At 34.0% G+C, this 15,960-nt stretch overlaps 2 long non-coding RNA genes across 8 annotated transcripts; one reads left to right on the top strand and one right to left on the bottom strand.

The window, feature by feature from the left end:
- Positions 1-6,103: 6,103 nt before the first annotated feature.
- LOC130731716 (uncharacterized) lies at positions 6,104-10,055 on the bottom strand. Of its 4 annotated transcripts, XR_009016792.1 has the most exons (12): positions 9,582-10,055; positions 9,425-9,491; positions 9,221-9,326; positions 8,970-9,099; positions 8,534-8,650; positions 7,961-8,038; positions 7,781-7,855; positions 7,640-7,701; positions 7,433-7,519; positions 6,804-6,946; positions 6,522-6,673; positions 6,104-6,377 (listed from the first exon to the last, which is right to left on the bottom strand). It is a non-coding gene; the product is annotated as an uncharacterized LOC130731716 (long non-coding RNA). The 4 variants fall into 4 exon arrangements; XR_009016793.1 differs by lacking the exon at positions 8,534-8,650 and having other exon boundaries at positions 7,640-7,665; positions 9,582-10,047; XR_009016791.1 differs by lacking the exon at positions 8,534-8,650 and having other exon boundaries at positions 9,582-10,045.
- Positions 10,056-12,298: 2,243 nt separating this feature from the next.
- LOC130734189 (uncharacterized) lies at positions 12,299-14,692 on the top strand. 4 transcript variants are annotated; one of them, XR_009017814.1, is made up of 5 exons: positions 12,299-12,820; positions 12,927-13,589; positions 13,742-13,831; positions 13,999-14,156; positions 14,279-14,692. It is a non-coding gene; the product is annotated as an uncharacterized LOC130734189 (long non-coding RNA). The 4 variants fall into 4 exon arrangements; XR_009017815.1 differs by having other exon boundaries at positions 12,303-13,056; positions 13,218-13,589; XR_009017812.1 differs by having other exon boundaries at positions 12,306-13,589.
- The last annotated feature ends 1,268 nt before the right edge of the window (positions 14,693-15,960 follow it).

Raw genomic sequence — 15,960 nt, 5'->3', positions numbered from 1 at the left:
GCGCAGTATTATTAGCTAGATATGCTCAGGAGCACGTAGGGAAGATGTTTAGAATCAAAAATGAAGTATTCAGGATAGTTTTGCAAAAACCTCAAAACTATGAGCACAGAAAGACATAGAGAAAAGCTATGGAAAAGACGATCAGAGGTAAGGATTAGCGACTATACCTCGGTACCTTGAAGTAGCAACTGTTGGATCAACGATCAAGCAAGGAATGAACAAAAACTCTTCTTCCTCTTCCTCTTAGCAAACTCGCGGCCCTTGGAGAGAAAATGGGTAAGATTTTGTGATTTTTCTCTTCTTTCTTGCTATATATAGAGGATGGAAAATCGCGGGAAAATGAAAGTTTCGCGATTCCGATTTTTCCGGCTTCATTCTCCGTGAATTCTAAGATATGTTTTGGCGAAAGAATTCCAAAACTAAAAAGAGGTTTCCTTGTATTTTTGGCGACTAATGCAAAATCGGTATAAAACTATTTTACCCGATAAGTTACTTTTTGCATCGAATGTCGGAATAGAAAACTTCCTTCTGAAGAAAGATTGAAATCATCAAGAGAAATGGGTAAGCGCGTGTAGAATCTTCATTTGAAGCTTCGAATAAAGAAAGTCTTCATCATCGGTTGATTCTAGGGTTTTTGAACTATCAGGGTTTTAGTTTCGGCAAACTTCCGATGATTGGAATCGGACGTTCGTAGATCCTAGAGTTTCGCCTTGAAACGATTGTCATATATGGAATAAGAGAAGTTCTAACATTTCTCTGAAGATTTTTGGAATAAGTTCCCATCGTGTCTATAAGTGAAAACTAGCTATTTACTAGGGTTTCGCCCTAGGTTTAAGCGTATATCGATCGTGCTATAACTTTTATCGATTCTGATACAATCCTTAGACTTTTCCTGAACTTTCTCCTTCATAAATTTATTTCATTTAGTAAACTCTTGTTCAGGTTTCCTTTCACGATACATCAACCCTAATCGTGAATAAGAAGTTTATTCACTTAGCATAAACTGAAAAACTTGGGCCTTACAGTTCTCTTCCTCATCTTAATCTTAATCTTAATAATATATAAGGCTCATCCACAAAAGTTGGCCATAATGCAATTTAAATGACACATGTTTTTCTCCTATTGGTTGTTAGAATGATTTTCCAAATGTAAGTTTTTGATTGGTCCATATTGATAAATTTTTCATTGGTCCATATTAATGACTTAATAAATTAGGAAATTAAAAAATTATTAAATCATGGAGCCACATATTTATGCCACACGTTTTCAACAAAATTAGCTGATAATCATCATTTTAAAACTCATTAATGTTTACAATTGAAAACTTTGTTCCCTATATAATAATAGTGTGAACCCAGACCAAATGATAGTAAAAATACAGTCTTTGATTGCATTACATTCATCCTCATCGTACTAATGAATCTGTTATGTCCATAATTTGCCTTCTCCTATATCTTAATGTATTTCAGTGCTTCAAACCTTCTGTATTTTATTTGTTCGAGCATCATTTAATTTTTCTGGGTAGTTTTTTTTTTGATCAGCCAAACAATTGTATTAAGGGAAGTACTAGGTGTACTTCAAACCAAGAGAAACAAGAGGAACACAGAAACAGAAAAGAAAAGCAGAAAAGAAAAATAGTTACTAAGCAATCCTAATCCCAGTAAGAACTATCAAAGTATCCACAAAGTAATCCTAAACCAGGTCTCAAAAGTAATGAATGTGCAAGGTCCAGAAGCAATATAAAGATCAATCGAGAGCTCCCTGTGATCAACAAACAGCCAAGAATGAATCCAAGGAATTATAACAAAGACAGATATAAAGAAGGATGAATTTGCCATTCATAGAAGGAGCATCCAAAATCTTTGAATTTTCCACGAAGCCAAACCCAAGACCTGAATTGTAAATTGTCAATGACTTTATCAATGTCAATTTCCTCTTCTTTAAATATACTTGCATTTCTCTGAGACCAAATAGACCAAATAGTAGCAATCCAAATGACCCATGCCCCCCTTCTTTGATTCTTTGACCAGCAAGAGAAGGTGTGTTGAAGGAAGTGATTCACACCATCTTTAGGTAGGACAATTGAGATACCGAACCATTTGTAACAGGCCATCCAAATATTCCATGCAAAAGGGAATAGAAAAGAAGATGAGAGGTATTCTCCTCTTCAAGCATACAAAAGGGGCAAACGGCTTCCTCCGGTAAATGAATCACATGTCTTCGTCTAAGATTTCCTCTGGTTTGGATCCTATCATGAAAAACCTTCCAACCAAAAGCTATAACATTGGAAGGTGCTGGCACTTCCCATAAGGATTTAAAAACAGGACCCAGTACCTCATGTGTAAGCCCCTGCAGAATAGTATAAGCTGAGGAGACAGAATAAATGCCATCAGTAGTATCACACCAAATCCAACTATCACAAGTGCCCTGCTGAGGAGAGAAAGTATTAATTATAGAAATCAGATTTTCCTTCATAAGTGCCTCATTGTCCCTTAGATTTCTTCTCCACTTTAGGTCCCAAATCCAAGTACCACCATGCCAAAAGCCCATGTCTTTCACACTATTATCCTTTTGAGTTGAGAGCTGAAATAGCCGAGAGTATTTCTCCATGAGGTTTCCTTGAGGGTGCCAATCATCACGCCAGAATAATACCTCATTCCCTTCTCCAATTTTTCTTTTTAAATTGTCCTCGAACCACTGTCCATTAACACCTGGAAAGCAAGAATTACATAAGTCTTGCCACCAAAGGGAAGGTTTGGAAGGATTGGCATTGTTGTATTTTGCTTTAAGGACCTTGCACCAAAGGCTTTCTTTTTCTATTAGCCACCGCCACCTCCATTTACCTAATAGTGCCAAGTTGAACTTTCCCCAATCCTTAATGCCTAGTCCTCCTTCACACTTTGGTCTGCATAATTTTTCCCATTTTACCCAAGCAACCTTTGTGTTCCCTTCAAAGCCTCCCCATAAAAAATTCTTCATAATACGATGACAAGCCTTGATGACACCAATTGGAGCTTTGTAGAAGGATAGGTAGTAAAGAGGAATTGTCGATAATACACTCTTGACGAGACAAATTCTCCCTCCAAAAGATACTGTTTTGTTCTTCCAAGCCGACAATCTCTTCTTGATTCTATTTATGATAGGATCCCAAAAGGACAACCTTCTAGGATTGCCTCCAACCAAGATACCTAGATACTTGAAGGGGACAAGGCCAGTGTTGCAATGAAGGATAGTTGCATATTCACCAAGAAGGTTGTTCTCCATAGCTATCCCAATGAGATTGCTCTTGTGAAAATTCACTTTCAAACCTGAGACCATTTCAAAACAGCGAAGAATGCATTTTAAGGTCATCACATTTTGAGTTGAAGCTTCCCCTATAAAAAGAGTATCATCTGCAAATTGTAGCATTGAAATTTCCACCTCCTCTCCTTGACCAATTCTAAAACCATTAAATTTGTTTAAATCCACCGCCCTCCGGAGTAGGCCATTTAGACCCTCTGCAATAACAAGGAAAAGGAAAGGGGCCATAGGGTCACCTTGTCTGAGGCCTTTCCACATTTTGAATTCTGATGTTGGGCTTCCATTAATTAGAACAGTGTTTGACATACAGTCTATTATGGACATCCTTTCTTTGGGCTTCTGTTGCTAGAAAAGTCGTAAGAATGTAATGCATTTGGTGAGGTGTTTTCTCTAAACTCATGCTAGTTAAGTATGCATGCCAAGTGCAATGTTCATAAGTTATAAGCTGATTTTTCTATTTGATAGTTAGCATAGCATTCCTTGGAGTTTTCCGCTCAGTACGTTGAACAGAGACTAGCCAAAACAAGTTTAATAGTGAAGGGGAAGAAAAGCAAGCTTCATCACCTGCAATTTATAGACATAATAATTATGTCTGGCTTTATGCATGACACATTGATAAAGATGAAGATATCTCCGTATAGTTTCTATTGATCTAAATTTAGCCCTTGCTTTATACTTTCCCAGAATTGTGCTTAAGCTCATAATTTGATTTATATTAATAGATGAGTGCTACTTTGACATTTTTTTATGTAAATTTTCATTATTTTTTAGTTTTCATGTCCTTTCTTTTATCATCGCAACTCTTTAACACAATATTAAAGAAATAGGGTTGGATACACTTGCCTGATGTTCTGGTGTTGTCCTTTAAATAATACTAGTATTTTTGACCCGTGCGATGCACAGGGGATATTCATTTTTATTTATTTTGTCTATTTTTATTATTTGTGTGTTATTTTTTAAAAGATATTTTTGGTATTAAAATAATAAATGTTTATTATATCAAGAAATTTATAAGTTTTGTTTTGTGATAAATGTGTTTGCTTTTATAAATGGTACATTGTTTTTAAGTTTTTTTTTTATGATGAACGTGTTTGTTTTTGTCTTGTAAGAGAAAAATTATTAATTTATTTGTGGTTGATCCATGCAACGGGATAGTATTTTTTATTGATAGCCTGTAATTTTTTAAAATGTATTATTTTTTATGCTTATTAAAAGAAAGTTTAAAATAAAAAAAAATTAATTTTAGATATAACAAAACATAAACTTGAAAGTTTTTTTTACGATGAATGTGTTTAATTTTTATTTAGAAGCACAATAGTTATATTTATTTGAGTTTTTTTATTTGTTTGTCTAAATGTTTGCATTATTTAAATTATTTAATATAAAAATTTAATAGTTTATTAAGATAAAGTGACATATATAAGCTTAAAATAGTCACTGAGTAAATCGTCATATAAGTTTTTTATTATGATGAACGTGTTTGTTTTTGTCTTGTAAGAGCAAAATTATTAATTTATTTGTGGTTTTCATCATTGTTGACCCATGCAACGAGATAATATTTTTTATTGATAGCCTGTAATTTTTTAAAATGTATTATTTTTTATGCTTATTAAAAGAAAGTTTAAAATAAAAAAAATAAAATTAATTTTAGATATAACAAAACATAAACTTGAAAGTTTTTTTTACGATGAATGTGTTCGATTTTATTTAGAAGCAAAATAGTTATATTTATTTGAGTTTTTTTATTTGTTTATCTAACTGTTTGCATTATTTAAATTATTTAAAATAAAATTTAATAGTTTATTAAGATAAAGTGACATATATAAGCTTAAAATAGTCACTGAGTAAATCGTCATATATATTTTTTCCCCTCGCCATAATAAAATTGAGAATAAAACTGGGAATTCTGTTTTTCCAAGCACTTTTAATATTGTACAATCCTTTTAAATTTAATTTTGCTTATATAACAACTTAATATTAATTAAATTTTAATTTTTTTTAAAGTTTTTTTAAAGCCACGTCATCATCATTTATCTAGTCATCATGCCATTTCATCACTCACCGGAGCCCGGAGCTCCGACTAGGACTGACTCCATACGTTTTTCATTCGTGAGGACCTTTTGTACAAATATTTCCGGTCAGGGACCTACCTCAGACGGCGACACAAAGACAGGGACTAATATGAGGTTTAAGCCTAATTTTGACAATTTATTGCTTCTCTAACTCTACCTATACTTCAAATTGTAGGTAATAATTTTTTGTCCTCTAGTGCCTTATAGATGACATAGTAGAAGTTCCCTAGAAAAATATGATTTATATAAAGAAAGGCTTAAAATTAAATTTAATAAATATGTACGGTCAGTGTAAAATAATTAACATCCAATCACATTATGCCATCTAGAAAATGCCTAGTGGTATCTCTCATGAGGGAAGCAAATGCCTTGTTATTTACGTGTCTGCCTTTTTTAACCTTATGTTCATACACATGTAAAATTTTAAAGAGTAAGGTTGTGACTAATAAGAAGAGGACATGGGTTCATCTATTTCTATGGGATCCATGATTAACCACGGCAATCCCACACAATGACACTATCCCAGATGATAAAATAACATGACAATCATTTGTTCAAAACAGTCATTTGTGTAAATGATATTAATGGAATTAGTACCAAGCAGACATAACTTTAAAAATCTTGGCAGGTTCTTAATTCATAATAACAATCATTCAAATTCTGACATAAATTTGCTTAAAGTGTATTTTACTCACCTCTTTAATTGAAATTCTGTAACTGGTAAATAACTATTCAAAATAATTTATTATCCACTTGCATGAGTCTACTAATAGAGTGATCTATACATACACTTTTCATATGGTCAGCAGTCACACACTTAATCATTCTGTTGCAACGGTTCCTCTCAGTTTAACCGTCATGCTTGTAAAGAGGAGTGTTTACTTGAAGAAGCTTTCACATGAAAGGTCTACCTAACATGTACAGTATTTCCTGAGCTAAGATTAAAGAAGGGATTTGATCTTAATGTTCATGTCAAGGAGCCTCAGTTATGTCATCTTTCTTTTCCTGCAGAAGAAAAAATAGAAAGCTTAATCTACTAAAGGTAGGCTTGTAGTAAAAAGCTTAATTGGTTTGCTAGAAATTATATATATGTTCAAACTATGTGTTACAGATGTAGAGAAAAAGAAAAGGTGAAAGAATGTCACTAACCGGGATAGATCACATTCTACCAATTGTGATACTACATATGCATTAACATTCACTATAATTAGCTCCTGGTTTGTGCAGTTCCTAGTCCTCAAATTATGGCCAGTTAAGAGAAATAAGTGATAGACCAAGTATATGAAGAATCCATTCATTCACTGTTCAAAAGAAACGCAACAACAAGCAAATATTGTATTAATTTGAATTTTAACATGTCCAAGCAAGCAGGTTGGAATCAACAACTCAAATTCCTCAACCCGTTAACGGAGACTACCTCATCTTTCTTACCTTCAGCAGGCTGCAACATATCAGTTATGAACTTCTGACATAATGATTGTTTTCTTCTTGCTGCTGCATTCATCTTCCTGGTGCCTGCTGCTGGCTTCTTGGCAGCAGACTTTCTTCACTCAACAGTTCAAAAAGATATGGACCTGCTCAAATGAGATGTATTTAATAGAACATCTCACAAATTCTTTAAGAGGGCGTTGAGCTCTAGAAAGAAACAACAATTCTAATACGCATCGTTGTGCTAAAAATTCTTGACTGAAACAATTAGTCCTAAGACAAAGGGAAGATGCAAAGCAAATAATTTTTGCCTGAGGACATGACAGAAAATGCATATGTAACAGATTCTGATTCAGAGTTGCCAACAGGACAACAATTTCAATTTTTATGATAAATGTAAAGGATGATGTCATACAATGCATAATGCTGCTTCAATTCTTACTCTCCAAAAAGCTCTGAGTTAGGACATAAAAACTCCATATATTAATTTAATATTTAAAGCAAATATATGGGCAATGGTGCCTTGTGGAAGTTCACAAAATCTTATCCATGTCGTATAACAAATTCTTCTTGGATGATAAAAGGGAAATGAAAAGATTGAATCACACTAAGCAAATTAATTAGTTGGCTACCTTAAGATGCACTACTTTTCTGATGGCTAACAGCAAGCCTGGCATGAGACACTTGGCATCCATGATATCATGCCTTATGGAGTAGATCTATAACAGCAATTGACCTCATATGAGAAGATACACTTTTTAGAAAACAAAGACTCAAAATTTGTTCACGCAGTACATACATCTCATGGATCATAAAAGTTAAGTATTGAAATTTTGTACCTAAGGGAAGCCATGGTAGGACCAAGCTATGCACACGAATTCAATTTCCCAATATTTGACCCCTTGCCAATTGATTGTAAGAAATATCACAACTATAGACAAAGATAATAAGAATTATGATTAAGGATAAAAGAACTATACCTTACTGTAGCAGTACCACTGCAACTCTACATAATGAGGTGGAGTCCATAGCTGCTGCAGTAGTGCTGAAAGGAGCTGTGACCGGAAACCAATAGGGGAGCAAAGGAAAGAGTATATTCAACAATAGTATACAGTATAAGAGAAACATTGAAATTTAAGAACACAATCGACAAAACTTACGACTGAATTCCTAGCAGAACACAGTTCTACTTCATCCCCAATTCGTTCCTCTTACACAAAGCTTATGCGACTGAATTCCTAGAAGAACACAGTCGACAAAACAACACATTGTGTAAGAATAAAGTAGTGAAAAAGCAAGGAGAACAAAGAAGGAAAAGGTGAGAAAAATCAATATGTAGCCTTAAAAATAGTCACTTTGAGCAAAGGCAAGCAGTAAAGTGCCAAATAGAGAAGAAAAATAGGCAAATCACCACATCAAGGTATAGGCCAATTTAGAAAGCTCTGCTAGCGTTCTGCAAGACATGTGCTTGTCAACCAACATAATTAAAGATGCAAATGGAAAGAAAACTATGTAATAACAATAAAAAGCATCAGGTCTATATCAGACCTTCAAAGGCTTGCACATGTCAAGTGCATATATCATTCTTGTTTGACACATCCATGCTTCTAGTCATAATTAGGCAACAAAACTATTACATAAAAATCAGTATGTAGCCTTAAAATTAATCACTTTGAGCAATGTGCAACATGCATAAAGTGCCACATAAAGAAGGAAGAAAAGATAAATAACACCTCAGCATGGTCTAGACAAATTTGAGAAACACCGCTATTGACCACTATAATGTTGCCAAATCCAAATTCGAACTCTAAATCATGCTCTTGATAAACGTCCTCGTCATCTTTAAGTCACTGAACATAATAGGAACATCAATACGGATTTCAATTTCAGTAATTAATAGATGACATTCAGCAATGAGAATGAGGAGGCTTGTGACAACATGTTTCACTCCAGAGAAAATCCTAATGCTAATATTTAAAAATTAATAATAAATTAACTGCAAGTGGGGGGAATTGGTTGTCATCCATCTCTTTTCATTTCCAATCAATTAATAGAAGCAAAGTAAGCACATTGGGGCAAGGATAAAGTGTCCTTAATAGCAGGGGGAAAATCATAATAAAGAAAAGCAAAGAAACCAAGAATGGTAGGAGTATAGCAGGGTAGCCAAACCTAAATCTCATTAGCAAACATGGATGCTAATATTAAGCCAAAGAAAGAAAGGATTGACAATTCCATAGGCCAAGGGATCAGCAAGCCTGAATCCAGACCAGCATCAAGGTTATGTAGAAGCCACCATAATCTAACAAAAATGTCAAACTCAAGTCATTCCCACATAATGACAGACAGAGAACAAAACATGCAATGGTATTGGGTGAAAGCAGAAATTAGCAAAACGAAAACAACAAACATGGAAATAGAACCTTGGAAGGAAGAATGTCCTGACCAAATCCTGATGATCGAAAGAGCGGCAGACCTATGGAGGTGATGCAAAGCGACACCCTAAATCCCAGATCATTTCACCACCGTCTGCAAGAAGCAAACAACCCCCTTAAAAAAACAACAATTAGAGACTCACAAAGCTCAGAAGACGAAAGAAAAGAACCAAAATTTAAGAAAATGAGAACCTGGGCTGGGAGATGAAGAATCAGGAAAGAGAAGGGAAGGAAGAAGAGTAGATCGCAGCACCACCGCCTGCAAGAAGCAAACAACAATCAGAGATTCACAAAGCCCAGAAGATGAAAAATACAAAACATAACAACTGAAATTTAAGAAAAGGAGAACCTGAGTTTGGAGATGGAAGAATCAGCAAAGAGAAAGGAATGAATAAGAAGGAAAAGGGAATGAAGCGCCACACAACACGAACCCAAAGCCGTAGCAACACCACAACCTACGAACCTCCTTCGAGTCTTCCACGTCGCCTCCTTCACCTCCGCTAAGAGGCTTGGCCTCACCAGTGCTCTCTTTTACCGCTGACGGTGGCCGCTCAACGTCTCTCGCCTCCAATCTCATCCTCCCTCTCTCTCTCTCTCTCTCTCTCTCTCTCTCTCTCTCTCTCTCGATTTCTCTCTATTTGACGTGGTAGATTTTGGGAACCGTCGAATGGGAAGATGGGAAGGAAAAGGGAAGTGAAACGGAGCACAGCGAGAAACTTGAACGTTCAGACTTCAGAGAGAAACCTTTCTCCATTATGAAAACGGATGAAAATTGAGAAACGCAAACGATTTCTGGAGGATTTCAACGGTATAGATTTGATCTGTAACTAATAATTTATTGTGAATCAATGGCTGAGATTCAATCCAAGTGAAATAAAAGACATTTTTACGAAAATATCCATGGTCAAGCTTCATAATCTTTAAAATTATATATTGATTGACAGATTTACCCCAAGGTTACAAAAACTCTTCTTTTATAGAGTTTATAGATGTGCACTCAAAATGATAAAGACTCTCTAATTGATGCTATTCATGGAATTGATAACTTGGTAGTGTTTTCTTTCTTGATTCAGATCTTATTACTTTAAGATTAGTCTTTGTTGTTGTTGGTTTCAAATTGACTTTTTCTTCTCTAGAATTTATTTAATAGTTACCAAAATGAGGGGTCACTTTATTTGATCCACAACTCTCCTTTGCTTCCACAGCAGCGACTAATTAAATATCTTTCCTTGATTGTGAATTTATGATTGATTTGAAAATGATCATACTGCTGGATAGCATAACTTTCAACTAATGCTTAGGTGTTTGGACGACAGTTAGCCATCCATCGTTCATGAACTGTACTTGGGTTCCATTTAGGCCAAATTTCATACCTTCTCTTATTATTAGATCTCATATTAGAACTCAATGCCATCTAATTAAATGTATGATAAATATACTTTTTATTACTTACGAATATCGTTTTATGCAAAGTCTAAAGATCTATTTTTTCTTTTTTTTCTAATTCATTCTCTTTGACGCATGATTATTGAGTTTAATCAACATTTAGTCTTTTCAGATTCATGAGCTGAATATGAACACGGAAATTTCATTCAAGGCAAAAGCTACAACTAAAATGCTATTGGAGTAAGCGATCATATAATTGTGTATTCATTTTTCTATAGGTGTGCCTCTATGTTTAAGTCTCACGGGTTGTCCTCGAGTGATGATTTCTTTTCTAGCCTATAAGCAACAAAATTTGTGTTTAGGCTTTGGGGGTGGGTTTTTTGGTGTCTCCCCGGGTGCGGGTTTTTCTCTTGGTGATTTTGACTCTTTCTAGGTTGCTTCCTTTTTTATTCTTGTGAGGAAGATGTAAATCTTACAAATTTCCTCATCACTTTATTAATACATATTTCTATTTTAGAAAAAAAAAACATATAAGATATATATTAACACGTTTTCATCAGCAACAAAGAAAGATACATTTATTTTTAGAAAATGAAAATATATTAGAATAAAAGGATTCTTGAGAACAACCTCTCTCAAGTAAGGGAAACAACAAAAGAGGAATACATAGCATAAAGGACGAAAGAACAAAGATACATACTATCACAATTTAAATAAACTTAAGTTAATTCATTCATATATAAAAAATGAACAACCTAAAACTTCCGTGCCACGCACGGGTCATCACACTAGTAATATATAAAGCTCATCCACTAAAGTGAGTCATAATGTTTTCTAATTTCCACATGTCATGTTTTTATTGGATGTTTTCATTGAATTTCCACATGTCTATTTCTCATTGGTCCAAATCCTTAATTTTTGATTGATCGACATTAATTACAACATTAAACAATAAATAAGTAAATACATAAATCAAACAATTTGAAATTTGGTCGACATTAATTGGCCAGTAAACATTTCTTTTGATTGTTTGACTATTTCAAGCATTGAATGTCGATTACATTTTTTTAAAAAATTAATTTACGTTGCAATTAAGCCAAAGTTGCAATTAAGCCAAACAAGAAACTTGATTTCTTTTGAGACAATTAAGCCAAACTTGATTTATGTTGCAATTGAACGGTTTTTTAAAAGCCCAAAATCTTAATCTTAATCTTAATAATATATAAGGCTCATCCACCAAAGTGGGTCATATTGCAATTAAAATACCACATGTTTTTCTCTTATTGGTTGTTATAATAATTTTCCAAATGTAAATTTTTAATTGGTCCATATAGATGATTTTTCATTGTTCCATATTAATGACTCAATAAATAAAAAAAATAAAAAATTAAATTATTACCCAAATTAAGCCACGTTCAAAAATAAAAAGCCGGATTGGTCCACCCATAAATTTCTGCACAATTAGTTTCAGCAACCGAAAATTTATCATGATATTATGACCGAATTAAGTAACAAAATAAATTAAAATCTATAAACTCTATAAAGGGAAAGTTTGTGCAGCATGGAGGACAACTTTGGAATTCAATCCTTCAATGCACTACCATCTAATTTTTAGCATGGACATTTTAGTAAAAGTTTACATCATTTCCTAAAGAATGAATCACAGCTGTACCTTCCTCAATTACATTTCATCTCAGCCCTTCCTCCTCCTTTCTTTCTTACGTTTCTTTTTTCCTTTTTTTTCACTCCCACAGTCTTTTCGTTTTCCCTTCGTTTCATTTTCAATTGATCAGTTTCTCAATAGATAAATAGGGAGCTGCACACACACCAGAGGGAAACGAATTGAAGTCGATGGAGGAGATATGATCGAGGCTGGCAGGAACGACGGCAAGACAATTCAACGGAAATGGAATTAAACGCAGACAGACCGATCGATTGAGGTGGCAGCGGAGGCAAGGTGCGGTGGGCTTCACGAAGCAACTGGATGAGTTTGCTCGGGAGATCGGCGAGGTGGTCAGTGTAGAAGGGAGTGACATGGGAGAGGAACATGGCTCTATCAGCGAGGTCTTTGGCGACGCTGGGGTCGGTGCCGATGCCGGAGATGGATCGGTTCTATCAACATGGGGATGAAGAAGAATTTTGCAATGTGCTGTTTTTGGTTTCCCTTTCACGCTTCAGTTATAAATACCCACTCTATGTTTGGTACTTTTTCATCAATTGCTCTACAGTCTACCCCCAAAGAATTTCTATAAACCAATACATAGCTTTGGATGTTTTCCCTAATTTGTTGCTAATGTCCCAAATACAGAATTGGTTTCTTGATTTTCCTTGGCTGTTTTTGTTGAGGCACGAGGCAAAATGTCTCTGGAATTTCGGATTCATGAATGACTATATAATATGGGTAATTTGCTGTTTTGGGTTTCTCTTTCACGCTTCAGGTATAAATACCCTCTCTGTGTTTGGTACTTTTTCATCAATGTTGCTAACTGCACCAGTTTTGTTTTGCTGATCTGCACCTTTCTTTATGCAAAATTCATGGCTAAATTAGCTTAAATTAAGCAACTTCAATGGCATCTTACACTACATGTAATTAGTACAGGATTTATTAGCAAATTGCAAATGAAGTATACATAATTTTCTCAAGCAAATTGCAAATGCTTTGCTTGATGCTGTTCAGAATATGAAAGTTGGGGATGGTTTTAGTGACGGTGTTGTTCAGGGCCCTCTGATCAATGAAGCTCCTGTCAAAAAGGTTGAGTCCTTAATTCATGATACTACATCAAAGAGGGAAAAAGTAATTATTGGCGGTAAACGACATAGTCTTGGACTCACTTTTTATGAACCAACATCGTTAGTGATGTCCACAATGATATGTGCATATCTAGAGAGGAAGCATTTGGACCTGTTGCGCCCCTTTTGAGGTTCAAAACTGAAGAGGATCCTATCAGAATTGCCAACGACACTAACGCAGGTTTGGGTTCATATGTATTTGCATCACAATATGTATATGTTGGGTATTTACCAAGCATGGATTGGGTTTATTTGTATACTAAACTGAAACTTCATTGGAGTTTTTGATTTTTCGGTGGGTACAAGTATTCAGACTTAATGATTTTTTTTAAGGAAACAAACCCATTGGATTATGCATTGAAGAAATTAACATCGAAAAACCATCTACAGCAAGATGATATAGCCAAGGCATATCATGAATGTGTAAGAACCATGACATTTTTGTTTTTTTTTTTGTCATAACTCATAACCATTTTTTGGTTTTACTTGGAAAACTATATTTCTTTGCTATTGAAATAAGTCAAATAACATTAAAGTATGCTGGACTGATTTGCTAACTTCATCTTCTTTTCCAAATGCATTATTAATAGATTATGCTTGGACCGGTGATACATAACCTTGAAAACTTAGTCAGCCATAGAACTTAGTAGATTATGCAGTAAGAAGAGGCAGAATTCGGAAACTATGAAGCCTTTGAAACTGATATGTGTGCTCTCTCCATCCTAGGGAATAACCTTTCAAAAAGAAGGTATTAGATTCATCACTTTTTTTTATTTTGATTCCCATTTTCTATTGTGGTGGATGTATGTACTTTAGTATGAGATTTTGCTTGGTGAGGCTTTTAAGTTCTTTTACTATAATTTTGTGCAGAAGCCTCTCAATAAAAGTGAAGCAGTTGATGTTTCTAATTTGCATTGAAGAAATTAACATGGGAAAAAGTACTAGAGTGGAAGCTTTTTTTCAGGCATGTTTATATAACTGCAAGCGTTCTCATTCTTCAGTTGTAGCACTTGCTGCACTCAGGTCCACAGAAAGATCAAGAACCTGAAAAAAAGAACAAATAAGATATTATGATCAAGAAAAACAAATTCAGACTTCCACTGCTCCATCACATTTTTTTCTTTTCCCCTTTGATATAATATTCTATTGATGCAACATTATATTTTAGGCAAGATGCTTTTGTGCTTCCAAATTATTGTATAGTTTGTTATACACGTATATGTATATAACTACAATTATAACTGTTGATATTTTGATTAATGATTATAACTGTAGATTTCCTCACTTTTCCCTCTAAAGTAGAGAAGTCAAATATCTTTCACATGGTAATTCATCCATATAAGATTCTCTGAAGAAAAAATTGAAATGCTTGCTTACTATAATAGTTCTTTTTTTTTTATAAGAAAATGTTAGTTGTTATAAATGTTAGTAAATTAATCCCTCATCCGGGTTCGAACCCGGGACCCTTCACCCTTTACCCCACCCAACCCTTATAATAGTTCTTTCTGACTTCTCAATGTTCTCAAAACTATGTAGTTATTACTGTACTTTCAATGAAATATCTTAAAAATCATCAAGGAATGAAATTAACTATTTTAAATCTAATTTTCTTGGTTCCTATATTAATATCCAGATTTCATATCTCATCAGCGCAGACAATTTTAATTTATGGCTTTAATATGGTATGATTGATATACCTTAATCAATCACAATCCATAAAACAGAAAAAGGATGGACGAAAGATTAGGTGAAATTATGAGTAGAACAAACATAAGGGACAAATCCAAATGTATAAATTCTAAAAAATGGCATAATTTATTTGGCCTATAGTACATAGGTTTAGTTTCTTGGTTCCAATGTGTATATACTCAATTATGTAGCATAATAATAATTTTGCTCTGATACCATTTGCAATCTTTTAGGGGTATAATAATTGTAAGTTTTCCTCTTACAATGATTGCATAAGGAACTCATTTGCCAACAGAGTCTACTAAATCTTCCTTTTTTTTCATTATCCTTTCTTGGCATCTCCTAACTTATAAATAGGCTTCTGTAAATACATATGCTTGCATAAGACATGGTGGCTCCCAAACAACTCATATTAAGATTAACTTCTTTAATATATATTGTTGGATGGTTACTTTTTGGGCCTTATATCTGGTGCTAAACATATATATACTTTCACTTTTTTATTTAACTTTTTAACCTATTGGTATGATCTTCTTTATTTTACATGTTTACTGTTTCCGGTTCCTCTTTGACCACAAAAGAAATATTACAAAAAATTGTAACTGATATAAATTATTGTGTAAATGATTTCATTAAATTAGAACATAGAGAAGTTAGCAAAGTCATGGAATCCCAATGAGATTTTAGTGAAGCTTACAATTGAACAATAAATGTGCATAAATTACTAAATTAATTTTTTAAAGATATATTATTAGGAGAGTTACAAAGTGATGGAATCCCAAGGGAATTTTAGTGAAGGCTGCAATTGAATATTAAACACCATTAAGCCTATTAAAAATGAAACTGATGTCAATTAACCACCC

This window comes from Lotus japonicus, chromosome 1 (assembly GCF_012489685.1).
Source record: "Lotus japonicus ecotype B-129 chromosome 1, LjGifu_v1.2".
In the NCBI taxonomy this organism is placed as follows: domain Eukaryota; kingdom Viridiplantae; phylum Streptophyta; class Magnoliopsida; order Fabales; family Fabaceae; genus Lotus; species Lotus japonicus.
This window is presented reverse-complemented; position numbering and strand designations above follow the sequence as displayed.